We start from the raw sequence: 26,090 nt of genomic DNA, 5'->3' as shown, positions 1-26,090 counted from the left end.
TAGTTTAGAAAAGTTTCAGCTTTACGATAATGTAGTTTTAGGACTATTGTCAAATTTGGGAAAACCTGTTTAGTTTCTTTCATACATGAGCTGTAAGATGTCAGGGCATTTCAATTTTCTTATAGAGTGAAGAGTACACATCTTCAGTACTCTTTGATTTTTCGCTGATTGTTAAGCAGGGTCTTGGAAGAAACAAATGAGGGACCCTGAAGCTTCACTGACCTCTCTGTAAATCTGTCTTTGGCCTCTTTGACCTACTTTCTCCTCCAGGAAGCATTCTCTGATTTTCCCTGGCCGAGGTTCTCCCACAGGGCTTTATTCCTGTCACTCACAGGACTTTTCTCACTCTCTCTGAGGTAGCCAGGTCATCCTCCTTCGCTAGATAGAGGGAGCTCCAGAGGGTAAGGAGTCAGGACACACTTACCTTGGTTCAGCAGTCTTCCATCAGTCTGTGAGTGAGTCTTCACTGGAGCAGTGTGGTATGGTGGTCAAACATGTAGGCCTTGGAGGCAGGCAGACTGGAATTTGATTTTTTGCACCTTGGGTGTACAGAAAGAACAGGGTTCATCCTAATCCTTGGTTCATGACATACTCTACCATTGGTCCAGGCTGGGGCTTCACTCCTAGCTCCTCTGTGTGACCCTGGGTAAGTTACTCATTGCTCTAAGTCTCAGTTTCCCCATCTGTAAACTGGGGATGATAATAATACCTACTACATCAGAGTTGTGAGGATTCAATAACATAATCCATGAAACGCATGCACAGTCCCCAGTACCTAATGTTTAATAAATGGTAGCCCTCCACATGATTGGGAGTATACTGTAGGTGGAGGATACAGTATTGCATAACAAAGGCCCAGGCCCTGCCTTCCTGAGCTCACAGCCTATTGGGTACCACACAGCCCAGTGCCAGCCCTGATATATCCAAGACTTGTGAGTGGTTGTTGAATCAAAATTATTTCATTCTGTGCCTCTATTTCTTTTATTTTTTACTGTCACCCCAGTTCACCATCACTGTCACCACCTTTCAGATGTCTCCCATCTCTCTTATTTTGCTCTCTCTTGTCTTTCTGTTTACATCTCTCTGGTGGTTTCTCTTTCCTATCTCTCCTATTCTCTCTCAATCTCTCCCCTTCTTGCTCTTGCTCTCACTCTCTCTCCATTGCCTCTGTTGGGGGTTGCCTTGTCTCCATCCTGTCCCCATCTAACTTATGGTTCTCCTCTTGGTCTGTGTCTCCATCCTCACATATATAATACCATATTACTCTACCTCATCTGTTTCTGAATCTGTGTTCCAAAATTTCTGTCTTTTCTGCTTCTCTTTCAATTTCCTTTGGCTCCTTGGCCTCTTTTCTGTCCACCCCCGTCTCCAACACTCTGTACCTATTTATCTTATCTCTGCCTGTCTCCCAGTTCTCATCTTTGTATTTATGTTGCTGCATTCATCCGTCTCTGTTCCCCACCTATCTTTCTCTATTTCTATTCTCACCTTTCTGTTCCAGTCTCTGTCTTCACCCCAGCCTCCCACCCCCTCACAACTAACATTTACATTCTCTTTGTTTCTCTCTCACACACATACCCCTATGTTGGTCTTCTTGCCCTTGTTTCCCTCTTTGAGTCTCTCCTCATCTATCACCCCTTTTCTACCTCTGTTACCATCTCTCTTGCTGGGTGGCTCTCCTCATGTGCCTGTCTCTTGTTTCCATCTTTCTGTCCCTATGTGTGTTTCATCTGTTTGCCATCTTGTCCCCAGATCCCTGTCTGTCTGTATCTCTCTGTCACTGACAGAGTAGTCAAGAGTATGGCCTCTGGTGTTAGATTGTTTGGATTCCAAACCTAGTTGTGCTGCTGACTTGCTGTGCCTCAGTGTCCTCATCTGTAAAACAGGGCTGATAACAGTACCTGCTTCAGTGTTACCAAGAGCATTAAATGAACTAACACATGTACAGCTTATAGAACCATGCCTCAAATATAAGAAATGCTCAAAAATATTAGCTCCTAAAAATAAATAACAAGGACCTACTATAGCACAGGGAACTGTATTCAATATCTTGTAATAACCTATAATGGAAAAGAATATGAAAAAGACTTTATATACCTATATATTTACATATATATATAATTGAATCACTTTGCTGTACACCTGAAACATTGTAAATCAACTATACTTCAATTAAAAAATATTAACTTCTATATCATCAACCTCTTCCTCCTCAACACCATCTCCGTTTCTATCTTTGTCTATCTAATCCCAGTCACTCTCTTTATCTACCTGGCTGTTATCATCTCTGTGTCTCTCTCTATCCACCTGGCTGTTATCATCTCTGTGTCTCTATCCTCATGTTTTATGTAACTGCCTTTCTGACCCCAATCTGTGTCTCTGTCCCCATCTCTCTCTCTCCCTACATTCCAGCCTCATTTCTGTCAGTCCCTCTTTTTCTACCCTGCCCATTCCATCTGTCTGTATATCTCTCTGTCCCCAAACTTCTTTGCTTCTTTATCACCATTCTGACTATCTGTTCCTATCATTCAGGCCCTATTTCTTGGTCTCTGTCTCTTTATATCCTTGTTCTCATTTCTCTATCCCCCTGTTCCCATATCTATCTTTGTTTATCTATTTTTTTATAAAAATCTTATTCTGTTTCTTTCTCCTCATCTCCCTGTGTCTTCTTCTGGCCTCTCTGGACAATTTAGATTGGAATTGGTCTGGTAGATAATGTGGAGCTATAAAAGGGTTTAGGAGGAAGCAGTAGGCCTGGCAAGAGGCAAGTGGCAGGGTGTGGAATTTCATGGCTCTGCCAAATCCTCCTGAACGACGTGGCCTCTGAGGTCAAGGTTAGCATAAACCCCCTCAACTCAGCCTCTTCAAGAAAGACAAAGAATGCTGCAGTTATTGGGAGGACCAGGAAGGGGTATTTTTCTGAGTGAAATTCCATCCGGAAGCTGGAATCCAGAGCATTTCCTGTTGTAATGTTTCTTCCAGACTTGGAGAGTCTGAACTTGCCACATAGCATGTGCACTGCATACATATATTTCTACAGTAAAACACAGAGATGCATACATAATCCCCCACCCTCAGAGATGCAGACATGTGCAGAGACATATAGATACACATAGAATCAAGAACCCTCACAGTTGCAGACACTCCAAGACATGGAAAAGCACACAGAATGAATTACCAGCTGGCAGAGATGCTGATGTACACAGGGACATTGAGAGAACCATGGAAATACCCCCATCACAGCTCACGGACCCATGCAAACAGATACAGAAAAATAATTACATAGAAAAATTGTTCTTTTTCAGCCTGACATTTTCATATAAACAGAAACACACCAGAGCATCATGTATAAAAAACACACCTTTATAGAAGTGTGCACATTCATACATAATCACAAATATCCAAAGCAACAGAGAATCACATATAGCCATTGCTTTGCTGAAAGTGTAGAGGTAGCCAAACTTCCTCTGGCCCCCAAATAACAGACATGCCGCTCCTCTTGTGCCCTCCTCTCTGTGAAGGCACCACCAAGTACTCAAGCCAGAAACCTGACTGCTAGGTACTAGACAGAAATAATTGAAAACATCTAGATAAAGTTTTTTTCCTAGAAAAATATAAAGTGATAAAAATGGCATAGGAAGTAGAGAACGTGAATAGACCACTAGGCATTAATGAAACTGAAATGGTAGGTAAGGACATCACTTCCCCCCAAATCCAGGCCCAGATAGATTTACAGGTATAGTGTGCGGGACTCTCAGGAGTTACTTCTCTTCTTATACAAGTTATTCCAGAAAATAGAAAAGGAGAGAAAGCTGCCTAGCTCATTTTATTTGTCTAGTAAAATCTTGAAGTCTTGATTTTAAAAACAGATAAGGACAATTAAAGAAAATTATAGGCTCATTTCACTTATGAATATAGATGCATAAATCGTAAATTAAATATTAGCTAATCGAATCCAACAGTATTTAAAAAATACATCACAATCAAATGGAGTTAATTCCAAGAATGCAAGGAGAATGCATTCAAACTCAGAAAAATCTATCAATGTAATTTACCACATGAATAGACTAAGGGATAATAATCATATGAGTATCTCAATTAATATAGGAAAATTATGTTACATGCCTACTTACGATGAAAACTCTTTAAAAAATATGAATAGAAGGCAAATTTCTTAACTTGGTGAAGGTTACATACCAAAATTTTACAGCATACTTTGCAGAAAATGGAGAAACTTAAGATGCATTTCCTTGAAGATTAAGAATAAGACTAGATACTTACCCTCACCAACTACTGTTTAACATAGAACTGGAAGTCTTGTTTAATACTATAAAGGGAGAAAAAGAAATGAGACGTGTAAGGACTGGAAGAGAAGAGATAAAACCAACAGATTCAACTGACATACTATTAGAATTAAAAAGATTTCAGCAAGGTTGCCAGGTACAAAATCAACTTATAAAAATCAATAACATTTCTTTACATTAGCAATAAACAACTAGAAAAAATAAGATACCTAAAATTAATCACTAGACCAAAGTATAAACTTTTCTAAATGTCAGGACAACTAAAAAAAAATGAGAAAAAAACCACATTCACAGAAAGATAGACAAGATGAAAAGGCAGAGGGCTATGTACCAGATGAAGGAACAAGATAAAACCTCAGAAAAACAACTAAATGAAGTGGAGGTAGGAAACCTTCCAGGAAAAGAATTCAGAATAATGATAGTGAAGATGATCGAGGAACTTGGAAAAAGAACGGAGGTAAAGAGAGAGAAGATGCAAGAAATGTTTAACAAAGACCTAGAAGAACTAAAGAAAAAACACCTAGAAGAATTAAAGAACAAACAAACAGAGATGAACAATACAATAACTGAAATAAAAAATACACTAGAAGGAATCAATAGCAGAATAAATGAGGCAGAAGAACAGATAAGTGACCTAGAAGACAGAATGGTGGAACTCACTGCCATGGAACAGAATAAAGAAAAAAGAATGAAAAGAAATCGAGACAGCCTAAGAGACCTCTGGGACAACATTAAACACAACAACATTCGCATTATAGGGGTCCCAGAAGGAGAAGAGAGAGAGAAAGGAACCGAGAAAATATTTGAAGAGATTATAGTCGAAAACTTACCTAACATGGGAAAGGAAATAGCCACCCAAGTCCAGGAAGCGCAGATGGTCCCAGGCAGGATAAACCCAAGGAGAAACACGCTGAGACACATAGTAATCAAATTGAAGAAAATTAAAGACAAAGAAAAATAATTAAAAGCAACAAGGGAAAAACGACAAATAACATACAAGGGAACTCCCATAAGGTTAACAGCTGATTTCTCAGCAGAAACTACAAGTCAGAAGGGAGTGGCATTATATATTTAACGTAATGAAAGGGAAGAATCTTCGACCAAGATTACTCTACCTGGCAAGAATCTCATTCAGATTCGATGGAGAAATGAAAAGCTTTACAGACAAGCAAAAGCTAAGAGAATTCAGCACCACCAAACCAGCTCTACAACAAATGCTAAAGGAACTTTTCTAAGTGGGAAACACAAGAGAAGAAAAGGACCTACAAAAACAAACCCATAACAATTAAGAAAATGGTCACAGGAACATACATAAAATTACCTTAAACGTGAATGGATTAAATGCTCCAACCAAAAGACACAGGCTAACTGAATGGATACAAAAACAAGACCCATATATATGCTGTCTACAAGAGACCCACATCAGACCTAGGGACACATACAGACTGAAAGTGAGGGGATGGAGAAAGATATTCCATGCAAATGGAAATCAAAAGAAAGCTGGAGTAGCAATACTCATATCAGACAAAATAGACTTTAAAATAAAAATGTTATAAGAGACAAGGAAGGACACTACATAATGATCAAGGGATCAATCCAAGGAAAAGATATAACAATTATAAATATATATGCACCCAACATAGGAGCACCTCAATACATAAGGCAACTGCTAACAGCTCTAAAAGAGGAAATCAAAAGTAACACAATAAGAGTGGGGGACTTTAACACCTCACTTACACCAATGGACAGATCATCCAAACAGAAAATTAATAAGGAAACACAAGCTTGAAATGACACAATAGACCAGATAGATTTAATTGATATTTATAGGACATTCCATCCAAAAACAGCAGATTACACTTTCTTTTCAAGTGCACATGGAACATTCTCCAGGATAGATCACATCTTGGGTCACGAATCAAGCCTCAGTCAATATAAGAAAATTGAAATCATATCAAGCATCTTTTCTGACCACAACACTATGAGATTAGAAATGAATTACAGGGAAAAAAAACATAAAAAACACAAACACATGAAGGATAAATAATACATTACTAAACAACCAAGAGATCACTGAAGAAATCAAAGAGGAAATCAAAAAATACCTAGAAACAAATGACAATGAAAACATGACGATCCAAAACCTATGGGATGCAGCAAAAGCAGTTCTAAGAGGGAAGTTTATGGCCTTACAAGCCTACCTCAAGAAACAAGAAAAATCTCAAATAAACAACCTAACCTCACACCTAAAGGAACTAGAGAAAGAAGAACAAACAAAACCCAAAGTTAGTAGAAGGAAAGAAATAATAAAGAACAGAGCAGAAATAAATGAAATAAAAACAAAGAAAACAATAGCAAAGATCAATAAAACTAAAAGCTGGTTTTTTGAGAAGATAAACAAAATTGATACACCATTAGCCAGACTCATCAAGAAAAAAAGGGAGAGGACTCAAATCAATAAAATTAGAAATTAAAAAGAAGTTACAACAGACACTGCAGAAATACAAAGCATCCTAAGAGACTACTACAAGCAACTCTATGCCAATAAAATGGACAACCTGGAAGAAATGGAGAAATTCTTAGAAAGGTATAACCTTCCAAGACCGAACCAGGAAGAAATAGAAAATATGAATGCACCAATCACAAGTAATGAAATTGAAACTGTGATTAAAAATCTTCCAACAAACAAAAGTCTAGAACCAGATGGCTTCACGGGAGAAGTCTATCAAACATTTAGAGAAGAGCTAACACCCATCCTTCTCAAACTCTTCCAAAAAAAGTGCAGAGGAAGGAACACTCCAAAACTCATTCTACGAGGCCACCATCACCCTGATACCAAAACTAGACAAAGACACTAACAAACAAAAAATTACAGACCAATATCACTGATGAATACAGATGCAAAAATCCTCAACAAAAAGCTAGCAAACAGAATCCAACAACACATTAAAAGGATCATACACCATGATCAGGTGGGATTTACCCCAGGGATGCAAGGATTCTTCAATATATGCAAATCAATCTATGTGAAACACCATATTAACAAATTGAAGAAAAAAAACCATATGATCATCTCAACAGACGCAGAAAAAGCTTTTGACAAAATTCAACACCAATTTATGGTAAAAACTCACCAGACAGTGGGCATAGAGGGAACATACCTCAACATAATAAAGGCCATATATGACAAACACACAGCAGACATCATTCTCAATGGTGAAAAAGTGAAAGCATTTCCTCTAAGATCAGGAACAAGACAAGGATGTCCACTCTCGCCACTATTATTCAACATAGTTTTGGAAGTCCTAGCCATGGCAATCAGAGAAGAAAAAGAAATAAAAGGAATACAAATTGGAAAAGAAGAAATAAAACTGTCACTGTTTGCAGATGACATGATACTATATACATAGAGAATCATAAAGATACCACCAGAAAACTACTAGAGTTAATCAATGAATCTGGTAAAGTTGCAGGATACAAAATTAATGCACAGAAATCCCTTGCATTCCTGTACACTAATGATGAAAAATCTGAAAGCGAAATTAAGGAAACTTCCCATTTACCACTGCAACAAAAAGAATAAAATACCTAGGAATAAACCTACCTAGGGAGACAGAAGACCTGTATGCAGAAAACTATAAGACACTGATGAAAGAAATTAAAGATGATACCAACAGATGGAGAGATATACCATGCTCTTGGATTGGAAGAATTAATACTGTGAAAATGACTATACTACCCAAAGGATTCTATAGATTCAATGCAATCCCTATCAAATTACCAATGGCAGTTTTTACAGAACTAGAACAAAAAATCTTAAAATATGTATGGAGACACAAAAGACCCCGAATAGCCAAAGCAGTCTTTTTTTTTAAAATTAATTTATTTAATTTTTGGCTGCGTTGGGTCTTTGTTGCTGCGTGCGGGCTTTTCTCCTGTTGTAGCAAGTGGGGGTTACTCTTCCTTGCGGTGCACAGGTTTCTCATTGTGGTGGCGTCTCCTGTTGCGGAGCACGGGCTCTAGGCGTGCAGGCTTCAGTAGTTGCAGCACGCAGGCTCAGTAGTTGTGGCTCGCAGCTCTAGAGCGCAGGCTCGGTAGTTGTGGTGCATGGGCTTAGTTGCTCTGTGGCATGTGGGATCTTCCCGGACCAGGGCTCAAACCCATGTCCCCTGTATTGGCAGGTGGATTCTTAACCACTGCGCCACCAGGGAAGCCCTAGCCAAAGCAGTCTTGAGGAAAAACAATGGAGCTGGAGGAATCAGACTCCTTGACTTCAGACCATACTACAAAGCTACAGTAATCAAGATAATATGGTACTGGCACAAAAACAGAAATATAGATCCATGGAACAGGATAGAAAGCCCAAAGATCAACCCATGAACCTATGGTCAACTAATCTATGACAAAGGAGGCAAGGATATACAATGTTGAAAAGACAGTCTTCAATAAGACCACCATTCAATAAGTGGTGCTGGGAAAACTGGACAGCTACATGTAAAAGAATGAAATTAGAACGCTCCCTAACATCATACACAAAAATAAACTCAAAATGGATTAGAGGCCTAAATATAAGACCGGACGCTATAAAACTGTTAGAGGAAAACATAGGAAGAACACTCGTTGACATAAATCACAGCACCATCTTTTTTGATCCACCTCCTATAGTAATGGAAATAAAAACAAAAATAAACAAATGGGACCTAATGAAACTTAAAAGCTTTTGCAAAGCAATGGAAACTACAAACAAGACGAAAAGACAACCCTCAGAATGGGAGAAAATATTTGCAAACGAATCAACGGACAAAGGATTAATCTTCAAAATATATAAACAGCTCATGCCGCTCAATATTAAAAAAACAAACAACCCAGTCCGAAACTGGGCAGAAGACCTGAATAGACATTTCTCTAAAGAAGACATACAGATGGCCAAGAAGCACATTAAAAGCTGCTCAACATCACTAATTATTAGAGAAATGCAAATCAAAACTACAATGAGGTATCATCTCACACCAGTTAGCATGGGCATCATCAGAAAATCTACAAACAACAAATGCTGGAGAGGGTGTGGAGAAAAGGGAACCCTCTTGCACTGCTGTGGGAATGTAAATTGATATAGCCAGTATGGAGAACAGTATGGAGGTTCCTTAAAAAACTCAAAATAGAATTACCATATGATACAGCAGCATATATATACTAGGCATACTAGGCATATACCCAGAGAAAAGCATAATTCAAAAAGACACATGCACCCCAATGTTCACTGCAGCACTATTTACAATAGCCAAGTCATGGAAGCAACCTAAATGCCCATCGACAGACGAATGGATAAAGAAGATGTGGTGCATATATACAAGGGAATATTACTGAGCCATAAAAAGGAACAACATTGGGTCACTTGTAGAGACGTGGATGGATCTACAGACTGTCATATAGAGTGAAGTAGGTCAGAAAGAGAAAAACAAATATCATATATTAACACATATGTGTGGAATGTAGAAAAATGGTACAGATGAACCAGTTTGCAGGGCAGAAATAGAGACACAGATGTAGAGAACAAACATATGGACACCAAGGCGGGAAAGTGGCAGGGGCATGGTGGTGTTGTGATGAATAGGGAGATTGGGATTGACATATATACACTAGTATGTATAAAATGGATAACTAATAAGAACCTGCTGTATAAAAAATAAATAAATTCATAAATTCAAAAAATAAAACAAAAAAATTGAGTGTTAACTGATAAAAAACAAACAAAATAGACTACATAGTAACATGAATTTAATATATAAAAATATAGCTAAAAAAGAAAATAAAACTTAATGTGATAATATTAACACCAAACATCTTTTGTATCGATAAATATAAATGGTCTTAGCTCATCTATTTAAAGAAAAACATTTTTGTATTGGATCCCTGAGCAAAACTCAACTACTGTATTCAAGAGAGTCAACTAAAACAGATTCAGAGAGGTTAAAAATAGAAGAAGGGCAAAGGTATACCAGTCAAATGCAAATAAAGAAAGCAGAGGTTGTAATCTTAATCATCAGCCAAGTTAGAAAGTCAGAATGAAAGGCATTAATTGACTGTCAATGTCATGAAAAGGAAAGACTAAGGAACTGTCCACAGGTTGGAGGAGATATGATGACTAAATGCAATGTGGGATTCTGGTTTGGAGCCTGGAACAGAAAAAGGATATTAGTGGAAAAACTGGTGAAATCTGAATAGTCAGGAGTTTAGTTAATAGCAATGTACTAATGCTAATCTCTTAGTTTTCTCAGATGTAGTCATATAAGATATTAACATGAGAGGCAACTAGATGAAGGGTTCTATAAAACTAAAATTATTCTGAAATAAAAAGCTTATTACAAAAAAGAATTGAGACAAAAAAGGCCACAATTCACAATGAAAATATAAAGTTATGAGTATTTTTGTATCAAATAACATAGCAACTTTCACAAAGCTGAAATATTAAGAGATACAAGGAGAAATAGATAATAGATTGAAACAAACTAAGAACAGGAGAAATTTAACTCACCTTTCTCATTCCAGGACAGATCAAATGAACAACAACAGCAACAAAAACCCAGTAAGAATACAGAAAACCTAAACAACAAAATCAATATTAGGCCAAGAAGAAAATCTCAATAAATTCCAAAAGGTAGAACTAATACTGACAATGTTCTCTGATCACAACTGGATAAAGGCAGAAATCAATGTAAAAAAGATCTTCCATCTGAATATATAAAAACTCTCTGTCAAACAATTCTTGGGTCAAAGGGCAAACTCAAACCAAAATTGCTGAATTTCTAGACAATAATAATAATGAAAACATTACATATCAGAATCTATGGGTACAGATAAAGCAGCAGTCAGAGAAAAGTTCATTGCCTCAAAATACTTATACTAAAAACAAGGGAAAAAATTAAATGAACCCAACTCAGAAAGTTAGTGAAAAGAGAAACAGAATAAACTTACGGGGAACAGAAGGAAAGAATTAACAAAGAGAAAAGCTCAAATAAAGGAGTTAGAAAACAGGTAACAGTAGAACTAATAAATAAATAGATTAACCAATTCTGTTAAAAAGAAATAAATAAGCCATTAAATAATAATCAAAAAAAAGGAGAAAGCACAAAGACACAAACCAGGAAATGAAAAGTTGGACATAACCATAGCAAGAGGACATTTTAAACATTATGAAGGACTTCCTCATGCAACTCTATGCAAATCGTTTTAAAGACCTTGAAGAAATGGAAAACATCCTAGGAAAATATAATTTACCAAAACTCTAAAAGAGAAAAGTCCATATAGACCAATTTCCATGGAAGAAACAGAAAAAGTTATAAAGAGCTACTTTCCCCCCAAAGCACTGGGCCATGATGATTTCACAGGGGAAGTCTGCTAACACTGAAAAGCAGATCATTTGAATGCTATTTTTATTTTCCTGATCCTAGATAAAGAAGGAACACCTTCATATTCTTTTTATGAAGTGAGTATAACATTGATATCAAGATCTAACAAAGATTTCACAAGAAAAAGAAAATGATATAAACCAATCTTCACTTATGAATATCGATGCAAAATCCTAAATATTAGCAAACAGAATCCCTGACTATGTGGAGTTTATTTTCAAGAATGCAAAAATCATTCAATATTAGGAAATCCATTAATACAATCTAACATATTGTTGAATCTAAGGAGAAAAATCATATCATCATTTCCAGAGATGCCAAAGAACCATTTGACAAAATTCAATACCCATTCTTTACAAAAAATTCTTTATAAAAATTTCTTCCTTAATATAATTATGTCTGCCTCTTTCTCTATCTATCTATCCATCCATCCATCCCCAAATCCAGCAATCCTGCACTTCACTTAACCAGGAAACACTAGTAGCATTTATATGCTAAACTCACAAGGGTATCTACTCTCTCCACTACAATTTAACATTATATTGGAGGTAGCAAAAGCATTGTGATTAGAAAAGAAAAAGAAATTAGAAATTACAATTGGAATGGAGGAGGTAAAGCTATCATTCCTTATAGATAAGACTGTAGAGCCAGAAAACCCAAGCAAACCAATAGAAAACTATTACAAACAAGAGAACTCAGCAAGGTAGCAGGATATAAAATTAATATATAGAAATCATTCAGTTAGAAGACATATGGAAGAGAAGGCTTCATTTATCATAGCAACAAAAAAGACAAAATAATGTCTTAGTCTGTTGCGGCTGCTATAACAGAATACCACAGACTGGTTGGCTTATAAACAACCGAAATTTATTATTCACAGTTCTAGAGGCTGGGAAGTCCAAGATCAAGACACTCAAAGATTTTATGTCTGGGGAGGGCCCACTTCCTGGTTTATAGATAGCCATCTTCTTGCTGTGTCCTCACATGGCAGGAGTGGAAAGGGAGCTCTCTTGGGTCTCTTTTATAAGGGCACTAATCCCAGTCATGAGGGCTCCAATCTCATGATCTAATCACCTGCCAAAGGTCCTACCTCCAAACACTATCACATTGGGGGTTAGGTTTCAACGTAAAATTCGGGGGGTGGGGGCAGACACAAACATTCAGTCTACAGCAAATACCTAGAAACAAACTTAACAAGAAATGTCTAAATCCTTCAAGAGAAAACATTTGTAACACTCTGAAGAAACAAATAGAAAGGCACCCCATTTTCTTAAATAGGAAGACTCAAAATCATAAAGATGTAAAATTAATTTATAAATTTAGTATAAGCTAATTAAAAATACCATATTTTTTCTTTTTCTGAAACTAGACAAGCTGAATTAAAGATCAAATGGAAAAATAACGAACAAGCACAGCCAGAATATCTCTGAAAAGGAAGAACAATGATGGGGGACTATTGCTACAATAATTCTCTATAAAAAACCAAAATGAATATTTAGATACCCAAACTTAGACAGAGTCTATGGTCAGCTGAGAGGTTCTATGCACTGGATCAGGCTCTGTTGATCTCAACTCTGCCAGCTCATGTATCTGCACTAAGTTGGTGGCTTGGCTGGAGGTTGGCTGCTATAGGATGCCTTGGCTGGGAGGACCAGGCTCATTTCTATATGTCTCTCACATCCCTCCAGCAGACTAGCCTGGGTATGTTCTCACAGCAGTGGCACGGGTCCAAGAGAGGAAGCAGAATATGCAAGAGCTTTCTCAAGTCTCTGCTTATATCAAATTTGCTACTATCCTGTTGGTTGAAGTAAATTATATGGCCAAACTCAGTCACTATGGGAGGGCACTACCAAAGGGTGTGAAGACACATAAAAAATTGGGGCCATTAATGCAATCTATCACAAAAGTACAAATCAAAATCTAGAATCCATAAAAGAAAACATAAACTTGTTTACATAAAAATAAAGTAAAATTTGCTTGGAAAATATCCATTAGCAAAGTCAAAAGAACAACAAACTGGGAAAAAAATACTGACAACTGATATCATTCACAAAGGTCTAATTTCTCTAATTATATAACAAGCTTGTAGAAATCGAGAACATAAACAGAGCATATAAATAGACAACTCACAGGAAAAGCCAAAAATGACCCTTAAACATATGAAAAGATGCTCAACCTCACTCATCATAAAAGAAATGTCAATTAAAACTACAGTGAGATACTGTTTCTCACCTATCACATTGGCAAAAATCCGAAAGTCTTTAATGATACACTTTCTGAGCGAGGTGGTGGTGAAACACATAAACTCATACATGGGTGGTAAGTGCAAAATGGTACACCTACGGAGGGAAATTTTGGCAATATCTACCAATGTTATAAATGTGATTCTTAGAATTTATCCTATAGAAATATCTGCATACATATGAAATGTCTATTCATCATGGCACCATTTGTAATACCAAAGGACTGAAAATACCCTGAACATCCATCAGTAGGGTATTGCAGTCATTAAATAAACTATTACACATCCACATAATGTAACAGTTTCTCAGCTCTCAACAGTTTCAAGTCATACTACATGATTTTCTATGTAGTGGAAACTTTCTAATGCTCTGATATGCAAGGACCTGCAGGATGTATCACGTGAAAAAAGCAACATGTATAACTGTATGTATAGTATGTCACCTTTTGTGTAAGAAAGAGGGAGATGGAATACGATATACATTTATACTTGTTTGTATCTGCATAAAGAGACACTGGAAGAATAAAAAAATAAATGAATAAAACTGGTAACTGTGGGCGGTGTGTATGGTGGCAACTGGGTAGAATGGACAAAGATGAGTGACAATTCTCAAAGTATAATTTTTATATAGTTTTGCTATTCAAAATGCGTGTATATTATCTATTCAAAAAATAAAAATATTCAGAATAGTAACTAAAACTGTAAAGTCACTAGGAATTAAATTAGTAAAAACACAAAAATTCTAAAGAGAAAACTTTAAACTCTTAATAAAGAGCACAGGTAGAAGGTGAACTGAACAAATGAGGAGATATTCCATGATCTTGGATGGGACAAGTTAATATTTTGATAGTGTCAACTCTCCCAAATTAATCTATAAATTCAGTGCAATTCTAATCAAAATTACAGTTGTTTTTTTGAAGAGCTTGATAAAATCTTTTGAAGATTTATGCAGAGTTATAGTTAAGACAACCCAAAAGAAGACTAAAGAGGAGGGGACTTGCCCTATCAGATTTAAGATACGTTACAAAATATTAAAAAAATAGGTGGTATTAGTACAAGAACAGAAACAGACCTATGTGTGTATGTTTCATAATATATGACAAAGGTGGCATGGTAAATCAATGAAAAAGGAAGGATTGTTTAGTATTTGGTGGTGGGAAATGTGGCTCACTATGTGGAAAAAATAAAATTGCATACCTACCTATCACCACAAATGAGCGTGGATTCTAAATGGATTAAAACCTAAAGGTGAGGGGGTCGGAGGAAGATGGGGGAAGAATAAGGCATGGAGATCACCTTCCTCCCCACAGATACACCGGAAATACATCTACACGTGGGACAACTCCTACAGAACACCTACTGAATGCTGGCAGAAGACCTCAGACCTCCCAAAAGGCAAGAAACTCCCCACATACCTGAGTAGGACAAAAGAAAAAAGAATAAACAGAGACAAAAGAACAGGGACGGGACCTGCACCAGTGCAAGGGAGCTGTGAAGGAGGAAAGGTTTCCACACACTAGGAAGCCCCTTCGTGGGCGGAGACTGCAGGTGGCGGAGGGGGGAAGCTTTGGAGCCACGGAGGAGAGCACAGCAACAGAGGTGCGGAGGGCAAAGCAGAGAGATTCCCGCACAGAGGATAGGTGCCGACCGGAACTCACCAGCCCGAGAAGCTTGTCTGCTCACCTGCCGGGGCGAGTGGGGCTGGGAGCTGAGGCTCTGGCTTCAGTCGGAGCCCAGGGAGAGGACTGGCGGTGTGAACACAGCCTGAAGGGGTTAGTGCAACATGGTTAGCCAGGAGGGAGTCCAGGGAAAAGTCTGGACCTGCCAAAGAGGCAAGAGACTTTTTCTTCCCTCTTTGTTTCCTGGTGCGCGAGGAGAGGGGATTAAGAGCACTGCTTAAAAGAGCTCCAGGGACGGGGGCGAGCCGCGGATAACAGCGCGGACCCCCGAGATGGGCATGAGAAGCTAAGGCTGCTGCTGCTGCCGCCACCAAGAAGCCTGTGTGCAAGCACAGGTCACTATCCATACCTCCCTTCTGGGGAGCCTGTGCAGCCCGCCACTGCCAGGGTCCCGGGATCCAGGGCCAACTTCCCTGGGAGAACGCACGGCGGGCCTCAGGCTGGTGCAACGTCCCGTTGGCCTTTGCTGCTGCAGGCTCACCCCGCACTCCGTACCCCTCCCTCCCCCCGGCCTGAGTGAGCCAGAGCTCCCACGTCAGTAGCTTCTTTAACCCCGTCCTGTCTGAGTGAAGAACAGACAGCCTCCAGCGACCTACACGAAGAGGCGGGGCCAATTCCAAAGCTGAGCCCCAGGAGCTGTGCGAACCAAGAAAGGAAACGAAAATCTCTCCCAGCAGCCTCAGCAGCAGCGGATTAAATCTCCACCAGCAACGTGATGTACCCTGCATCTGTGGAATATATGAATAGACAACAAATCATCCCAAATTGAGGAGGTGGACCTTGAGAGCAAGATTTATTATTTTTCCCCTTTTCCTCTTTTTGCGAGTGTGTATGCTTCTGTGTGAGATTTTGTCTGTATAGCTTTGCTTTCACCATTTGGGGTTCTGTCGGTCTGTTTTCTTTTTGTTTTTTTATTTACTTTTTTAAAAAATTTATTTTATTTTATTTTATCTTACTTTATTTTATTTTACCCCCTTCCTTCCTCCGTTCCCTCCTTCCTTCCTTCCTTTCTTTCTTTCTTTCTCTCTCTCCCTCTCTTTCTCTCTCTCTTTCTTTCTTTCTTTTCTTCTTTTTCTCCCTTTTATTCTGAGCCACGTGGATGAAAGGCTCTTGGTGCTGCAGCCAGGAGTCAATGCTGTACCTCTGAGGTGGGAGAGCCAACTTCAGGACACTGGTCCACAAGAGACTTCCCAGCTCCAAATATTATCGAACGGTGAAAATCTCCCAGAGATCTCCATCTCAACATGAGCACCCAGCTTCACTGAATGACCAGCAAGCTACAGTGCTGGACACCCTATGCCAAACAACTAGAAAGACAGGAACACAACCCCAGCCATTAGCAGAGAGGCTGCCTAAAATCATAGTAAGTCCACAGACACCCCAAAACACACCACCAGACGTGGACCTGCCCACCAGAAAGACAAGATCCAGCCTCATCCACCAGAACACAGGAACTAGTCCCCTCCACCAGGAAGCCTACACTACCCACTGAACCAACTTTAGCCACTGGGGACAGACACCAAAAACGACGGGAACTACGAACCTGCAGCCTGAAAAAATGAGACCCCAAACACAGTAAGATAAGCAAAATGAAAAGACAGAAAAACACACCACAGATGAAGGAGCAAGATAAAAACCCACCAGACCTAACAAATGAAGAGGAAATAGGCAGTCTACCTGAAAAAGAATTCAGAATAATGATAGTAAAGATGATCCAAAATCTTGGAAATAGAATAGACAAAATGCAAGAAACATTTAACAAGGACCTAGAAGAACTAAAGATGAAACAAGCAACGATGAACAACACAGTAAAAATGAAATGAAAAATACTCGAGATGGGATCAATAGCAGAATAACTGAGGGAGAAGAACGGATAAGTGACCTGGAAGATAAAATAGTGGAAATAACTACTGCAGAGCAGAATAAAGAAAAAAGAATGAAAAGAACTGAGGACAGTCTCAGAGACCTCTGGGACAACATTAAACGCACCAACATTCGAATTATAAGGGTTCCAGAAGAAGAAGAGAAAAAGAAAGGGACTGAGAAAATATTTGAAGAGATTATAGTTGAAACTTCCCTAATATGGGAAAGGAAATAGTTAATCAAGTCCAGGAAGCACAGAGAGTCCCATACAGGATAAATCCAAGGAGAAATACGCCAAGACACATATTAATCAAACTGTCAAAAATTAAATACAAAGAAAACATATTAAAAGCAGCAAGGGAAAAACAACAAATAACACACAAGGGAATGCCCATAAGGTTAACAGCTGATCTTTCAGCAGAAACTCTGCAAGCCAGAAAGGACTGGCAGGACATATTTAAAGTGATGAGAAAAACCTGCAACCAAGATGACTCTACCCAGCAAGGATCTCATTCAGATTTGATGGAGAAATTAAACCTTTACAGACAAACAAAAGCTGAGAGAGTTCAGCACCACCAAACCAGCTTTACAACAAATGCTAAAGGAACTTCTCTAGGCAAGAAACACAAGAAAAGCAAAAGACCTACCTACAATAACGAACCAAAAACAATTTAGAAAATGGGAATAGGAACATACATATCGATAATTACCTTAAATGTAAATGGACTAAATACTCCCACCAAAAGACACAGATTGGCTGAATGGATACAAAAACAAGACCCATATATATGCTCTCTACAAGAGACCCACTTCAGACCTAGAGACACATACAGACTGAAAGTGAGGGGATGGAAAAAGATATTCCATGCAAATGGAAACCAAAAGAAAGCTGGAGTAGCAATTCTCATATCATACAAAATAGACTTTAAAATAAAGACTATTACAAGAGCCAAAGAAGGACACTACATAATGATCAAGGGATCGATCCAAGAAGAAGATATAACAATTGTAAATATTTATGCACCCAACATAGGAGCACTTCACTACCTAAGGCAAATACTAACAGCCATCAAAGGGGAAATCGACAGTAACACATTCATAGTAGGGGACTTTAACACCCCACTTTCACCAATGGACACATCATCCAAAATGAAAATAAATAAGGAAACACAAGCTTTAAATGATACATTAAACAAGATGGATTTAATTGATATTTATAGGACATTACATCCAAAAACAACAGAATACACATTTTTCTCAAGTGCTCAAGGAACATTCTCCAGGATAGATCATACCTTGGGTCAGAAATAAAGCCTTGGTAAACTTAAGAAAATTGAAATTGTATCAAGTATCTTTTCCAACCACAACGCAATGAGACTAGATATCAATTACAGGAAAAGATCTGTAAAAAATACAAACACATGGAGGCTAAACAATACACTACTTAATAATGAAGTGATCACTGAAGAAATGAAAGAGGAAATAAAAAAATACCTAAAAACAAACGACAATGGAGACACGACAGCCCAAAACCTATGGGATGCAGCAAAAGCAGTTCTAAGAGGGAAGTTTATAGCGATACAATCCTACCTTAAGAAACAGGAAACATCTCGAATAAACAACCTAAACTTGCACCTAAAGCAATTAGAGAAGAACAGAAAAACCTCAAAGTTAGCAGAAGGAAAGAAATCCTAAAAATCCGATCAGAAATAAATGAAAAAGAAATGAAGGAAATGATAGCAAAGATGAATAAAACTAAAAGCTGGCTCTTTGAGAAGATAAACAAAATTTATAAACCATTAGCCAGACTCATCAAGAAAAAAAGGGAGAAGACTCAAATCAATAGAATTAGAAATGAAAAAGGAGAAGTAACAACAGACACTGCAGAAATGAAAAAGATCATGAGAGATTACTACAAGCAACTCTATGCCAATAAAATGGACAACCTGGAAGAAATGGACAGATTCTTAGAAATGCATAACCTGCCAAGACTGAATCAGGAAGAAATACAAAATATGAACAGACCAATCACAAGCACTGAAATTGAAACTGTGATTAAAAATCTTCCAACATAGGGAGGGTGGGAGGGAGGGAGATGCAAGAGGGAAGACATATGGGAACATATGTTTATGTATGACTGATTCACTTTGTTATAAAGCAGAAACTAACACACCATTGTAAAGCAATTATACCCCAATAAAGATGTTAAAAAAAAAATCTTCCAACAAACCAAAGCCTAGGACCAGATGGCTTCACAGGCGAATTCTATCAAACATTTAGAGAAGAGCTCACATGTATCCTTCTCAAACTCTTCCAAAATATAGCAGAGGGAGGAACACTCTGAAACTCATTCTACATGGTCATCATCACCTTGATACGAAAACCAGACAAGGATGTCACCAAGAAGGAAAACTACAGGCCAATATCACTGATGAACATAGATGCAAAAATCCTCAACAAAATACTAGCAAACAGAATCCAACAGCACATTAAAAGGATCACACACCATGGTGAAGTGGGGTTTATTCCAGGAATGCAAGGATTCAATATATGCAAATCAATCAACATGATACACCATATTAACAAATTGAAGGAGAAAAACCATATGATCATCTCAATAGATGCAGAGAAAGCTTTTGACAAAATTCAACACCCATTTATGATAAAATCCCTGGAGAAAGTAGGCATAGAGGGAACTTTCCTCAACATAATAAAGGCCATATATGACAAACCCACAGCCAACATCGTCCTCAATGGTGAAAAACTGAAAGCATTTCCACTAAGATCAGGAACAAGACAAGGTTGCCCACTCTCACCACTCTTATTCAACATAGTTTTGGAAGTTTTGGCCACAGCAATCAGAGAAGAAAAGGAAATAAAAGGAATCCAAATCGGAAAAGAAGTGGTAAAGCTGTCACTGTTTGCAGATGACATGATACTATACATAGAGAATCCTAAAGATGCTACCAGAAAACTACTAGAGCTAATCAATGAATTTGGTAAAGTAGCAGGATACAAAATTAATGCACAGAAATCTCTGACATTCCTATACACTAATGATGAAAAATCTGAAAGTGAAATCAAGAAAACATTTCCATTTACTGTTGCAACAAAAAGAATAAAATATCTAGGAATAAACCTACCTAAGGAGACAAAAGACCTGTATGCAGAAAATTATAAAACACTGGTGAAAGAAATTAAAGATGATACAAATAGATGGAGAGATATACCATGTTCTTGGATTGGAAGAATCAACATTGTGAAAATGACTCTACTACCCAAAGCAATCTACAGATTCAGTGCAATCCCTATCAAACTACTACTGGCATTTTTCACAGAACTAGAACAAAAAAATTCACAATTTGTATGCAAACACAAAAGACCCCCAATAGCCAAAGCAATCTTGAGAATGAAAAACGGAGCTGGTGGAATCAGGCTCCCTGACTTCAGGCTATACTACAAAGCTACAGCAATCAAGACAGTATGGTACTGGCACAAAAACAGAAAGATAGATCAATGGAACAGGATAGAAAGCCCAGAGATAAACCCACGCACATATGGCCACCTTGTCTTTGATAAAGTAGGCAGGAATGTACAGTGGAGAAAGGACAGCCTCTTCAATAAGTGGTGCTGGGAAAACTGGACAGGTACATTTAAAAGTATGAGATTAGATCACTCTCTAACACCATACACAAAAATAAGCTCAAAATGGATTAAAGACCTAAATGTAAGGCCAGAAACTATCAAACTCTTAGAGGAAAACATAGGCAGACTCTAAGACATGAATCACAGCAAGATCCTTTTTGACCCACCTCCTAGAGAAATGGAAATAAAAACAAAAATAAACAAATGGGACCTAATGAAACTTCAAAGCTTTTGCACAGCAAAGGAAGCCATAAACAAGACCAAAAGACAACCCTCAGAATGGGAGAAAATATTTGCAAAGGAAGCAACTGACAAAGGATTAATCTCCAAAATTTACAAGGAGCTCATGCAGCTCAATAACAAAAAAACAAACAACTCAATCCAAAGATGGGCAGAAGACCTAAATAGACATTTCTCCAAAGAAGATATACAGACTGCCAACAAACACATGAAAGAATGCTCAACATCATTAATCATTAGAGAAATGCAAATCAAAGCTACAATGAAATATCATCTCACACCAGTCAGAATGGCCATCATCAAAAAATCTAGAAACAATAAATGCTGGAGAGGGTGTGGAGAAAAGAGAACACTCTTGCACTGCTGGTGGGAATGTGAATTGGTACAGCCCCTATGGAGAACAGTATGGAGGTTCCTTAAAAAACTACAAATAGAACTACCATATGACCCAGCAATCCCACTACTGGGCATATACCCTGAGAAACCAAAATTCAGAAAGAGTCATGTACCAAAATGTTCATTGCAGCTCTATTTACAATAGCCAGGACATGGAAACAACCTAAGTGTCCATCATCGGATGAATGGATAAAGAAGATGTGGCACATATATACAATGGAATATTACTCAGCCATAAAAAGAAAGAAGACTGACGTATTTGTAATGAGGTGTATGGACCTAGAGTCTGTCACACAGAGTGAAGTAAGTCAGAAAGAGAAATACAAATACCGTATGCTAACACATATATATGGAATTTAAGGAAAAAAAAGGTCATGAAGAACCTAGGGGTAAGACAGGAATAAAGCCACAGGCCTACTAGAGAATGGACTTGAGGATATGGGGAGGGGGAAGGGTAAGCTGTGATAAAGCGAGAGAGTGGCATGGACATATATACACTACCAAATGTAAAATAGATAGCTAGTGGGAAGCAGCTGCATAGCACAGGGAGATCAGCTCGGTGCTTTTTGACCACCTAGAGAGGTGGGATAGGGAGGGTGGGAGGGAGGGAGATGCAAGAGGGAAGAGATATGGGAACATATGTATATGTACAACTGATTCAGTTTGTTATAAAGCAGAAACTAACACACCATTGTAAAGCAATCCAATAAAGATATAAAAAAAAATGCACAGACACAAAATATTCTCCACCGTGGGCCAACCTGGTATTAAGTGCCTCCTGAGAAGATACAATATGAAGTAAGCGGTATCCTCTATGTCCTGTTATTGCTGAAATTATTTAACCTGAATAATGGTTTATATAATTTATATAATCATAATTATATAATTATATATAATTAATTATATAATTATATATATTTAATATATAAAATTATATAATTAGATATAATTAGATATATTATATATAATATATATAATATACATAATTACATATAATTATATACAATTATATAATTAATAAGTTTATATAATTAATAATTTAACCTTTCATGTGGAAAGAGCAGATGAATCCAGATATTCTGTGGGATATTCTATAACAAACTGGCCTGGACTCTTGAAAAGTACTGGTGTAATCTGAAACACACCAAAAATCTAGGGGTACTATTTTAGATTAAAAGAGGTTAAAGTGCTAAAACAACCAAATGTAATACACAAACCTTAATTAGATACTGGGATCAAAAAATCAGAGCAGGTCTAAGAACATTTTGGGCTCAATTGGAAAATTTGTATATAGGGTATCTTTGATGGTATTATTGAATTAGTAAGTTTTCTTAGGTGTGATAACAGTATTGTGGTTATGCAGGAGAATGTCCTTATTCTAGTAGATGAGTGCTGAAGTTTTTAGGGGTGAGCTGTTATACTGCCTGCAAGAAGATGTACACATATACATATAAAGAGAAGTAGAACAAATTTGGCAAAATATTAAGAGTGTATGGGCTTTCATTGTACTATTTTTTCAACTGTTCTGAATTTTGAAAAATGGAAAAATGAAAATTTTGGGGAAATACATGCATGTAAAAGAACAATACATATTTTGCAAGAACACATATAAACAAAAAGATATGCATAAAACACTTTAAAATGCTTGCCTACATGAAGGAAATGAGAGTGGGAAGTAGAGATGAAAGAGAATTTAAAAAACAACAAAGACCTCTCCCTAAAGTAACACTCACTCATTGAATACATGGAAAACAAAGAAAAGCACAATGAAGAAAACTAAATTCATTGATAATTTCATTTTCTCTGTCAGCAGTTCTCAAAATGTGGTACCTGGACTAGCAGCAGCAGCAGCTTCATCATCATCATCATTTTCTTCTTCTTCTTCTTCTTCATCACCACCACCACCACCACCACCACCACCACCACCACCACCACCACCACCACCACCACCACCACCACCACCACCACCTGAGAACTTGTTAGAAATGCAATACAGACTTAACTAAAACACAATTCTGGGTGTGGGGCCCAGCATCTGGTATTTTAACAAGCTCTCCCAAGTGATTCTGCTGCAGCCCAGGTTTGAGAACCACTGATCTAGATTTAGACACCATTAATTTTGTTATAGATCCTCACAGTCTTTCTAAAAAAATATGAAATACTTCAGGCATACAAATAAGTATGAAGAATAATATAGCACACACCCATGTACCTATTACCCAGATAAAATATTAGACAGTCAAAGTCCCCTGTGTATTTTTCTCTCATTTTGTTCCCCAGAGGTAATCACCATTCTGCATTTGGTGTTTAATTCCTTTGTTTAAAAAATATTGTTTACATAGCTATGTAATTGATAAACAACATAGTGCACTGTTTTCTAGTTTTAAAAAATCTATATAAATGGTCTCACACATCATGTATCCTTCCACAACTTGCATTTTATCACAGCAGTATGTTTCTGAAATTAATCTGGATTGATATAACCAATTCTGGTTCATTTTTTTTTTACTGTTGTATATAGTAGTCTGTTGTGTGGCTACACCACTATTTATTTATTCTCCTTTTGGTGAACTTTTAGATTGTTGAGTTTTTTTCTCTATTACTAACAGTTCTGTGATGAATATTCTTTTCTTGATTGTTTTCCTTTTATCTTTATTTTGCAATGAATATTCTTGCACATGCCTCCTTGTGCATATGTTTAAGAATTTCTCTAGGACTTAACATACATACATATATACACACACACACACACACACACACACGCGCACACACACACACACACCTCTAACAGAATTGCTGGGTCCCAGGGCCATCTTTAACTATTCTGATTGTTTAACTATTCTTAATTGTTTTCCAAAGTAGTAATACCAATTTTCATTCCTATCAAAGACTTCATCACAAATTTTTTCCTCATGGTTTGTGCATTTCGGACTTTGTTTAAAAAGTCCTTCCACAGTCCTAGGTCACAAAGATATTCTCCACCCTCTCATGTGGAAATAAATAGGGATCCAGTTTTATTTTTCTCGTTATGGTGAGCCAAATTTCCCAGCACTATCTACTAAAATGTCCATTTCCCATTGATTTGTGGTGTAGGCCCGTAAACTTACCCGTTTAACAAACATTTGCTGAAGCGTGCCTTGTACCAGTCTTGTGCTGGGTCCTGCTGAGGGCGCGAAGATAGATGGCTCCTAGTCTCAGGGAGTTCACTCTCCTGTGAGGAGATACAGCCACATAAATGATTATAATACTAAGTGATAAATGCAACAAGGTGCTCTGAGTTTCTCTTTCAGCTGGGAAAGTTCATAGAAGCGACAAGAGTTAGGTCTTAAAGAAAAAGGAAGAATTTGCTAATGCAGGGGGGAAGGTGAAGGTGGCTAGGGCTGGTTTGGGGTCCAGAGGAGTTGTGTTTCTCTAGGGTAAGAGTTTAGAAGCCTTCCATGGTTGTAGGGGCAGTGAGTCCTTCGTACGTAAGAGGTAGGAGTAGGCAGAGGGAGTCATTTTCTGCCTGGATATGCTAGAGGTTGATATCCTTGGGGTACAGGGGCTCGGCCTCACCCCAAAGTTTAGGCTAGAGGAAGAGGAGTGGCTGGAACTAAGTTATCAGGAAAAAGACATTTTCAGACTAATAATTATTTTTTTAAGGGGGAGACCTCATTCTCCAGCCAGGTCAGGAGCTCCCTGAGATGGCTTCTGAAGAAACTCTTACTTGCCCCCACTCCAGAGGTAAATCCATTCCCTCCAGCGGACTCTGCTCTGGGGCCTGAGGGAGGGAGGGAGGGAGGAGGAGGGGAAGAAGGCAAATGGGTGGGAGAGGCTTCCAGTTCTTCCGTCTGTAGGCCTGGCCGTGGATCTGCGCTGCAGCAGAAAGAGCTCTGAGTGACTCCCTCAGGGTTCCTCTGGGACCCCGCAAGCCGGGACGGTTGCTGGGAGCAGCTAACCTAGTCATTTCAGGTGGGTATACTCAGCAAAACATGTGACCCTGGCGGCCATTTTCTCACACCCTGCCCGTCGCCATCTTCCGTTGTAGACAAAGGCACCGACCCCCCCCACCCTTGTCTGATGCGGCCTTGGCGATCACTTGGTCACTAAGATTCGAGAACATACATATTTAGGGCCAGGCAGAGGCCCACAGACAAGAACTTGTCTTACAAGTAGGTTATATGCCCACACCAGCCAACGAACCGCTGCCGCCTCCCCACCTCCCCCCCCTCGCCGCCTCGCCGCCTCCCCTGCTCGGCTATTTCCTTACCTTACGGAGCGTCCGGGAGGCGGGGCCAGCGCGGCCCCGGGGAAGGGACGGGAGGGAGCGAGC

The 26,090-nt window shown here is 38.3% G+C and overlaps 1 protein-coding gene across 4 annotated transcripts in view; it reads right to left on the bottom strand.

Moving 5' to 3' along the window:
• Window positions 1-25,981, bottom strand: part of FGD1 (FYVE, RhoGEF and PH domain containing 1) — a 67,840-nt gene extending 41,859 nt beyond the window's left edge. Inside the window, exons 1-3 of one of the 4 annotated variants that reach the window (XM_073799450.1) lie at window positions 25,717-25,981; window positions 24,886-24,989; window positions 425-539 (exon numbers count right to left, since the gene is read on the bottom strand). The gene's annotated coding sequence lies outside the window, so the exon portion shown is untranslated. Of the gene's footprint in view, window positions 1-424; window positions 3,173-24,885; window positions 24,990-25,716 lie in introns of those variants that run through there. The other 3 variants (XM_073799451.1, XM_033848996.2, XM_073799449.1) reach the window with 3 other exon arrangements.
• Window positions 25,982-26,090: the final 109 nt, after the last annotated feature.

The sequence above is a fragment of the Tursiops truncatus genome, chromosome X (genome assembly GCF_011762595.2).
Source record: "Tursiops truncatus isolate mTurTru1 chromosome X, mTurTru1.mat.Y, whole genome shotgun sequence".
NCBI lineage: Eukaryota > Metazoa > Chordata > Mammalia > Artiodactyla > Delphinidae > Tursiops > Tursiops truncatus.
This window is presented reverse-complemented; position numbering and strand designations above follow the sequence as displayed.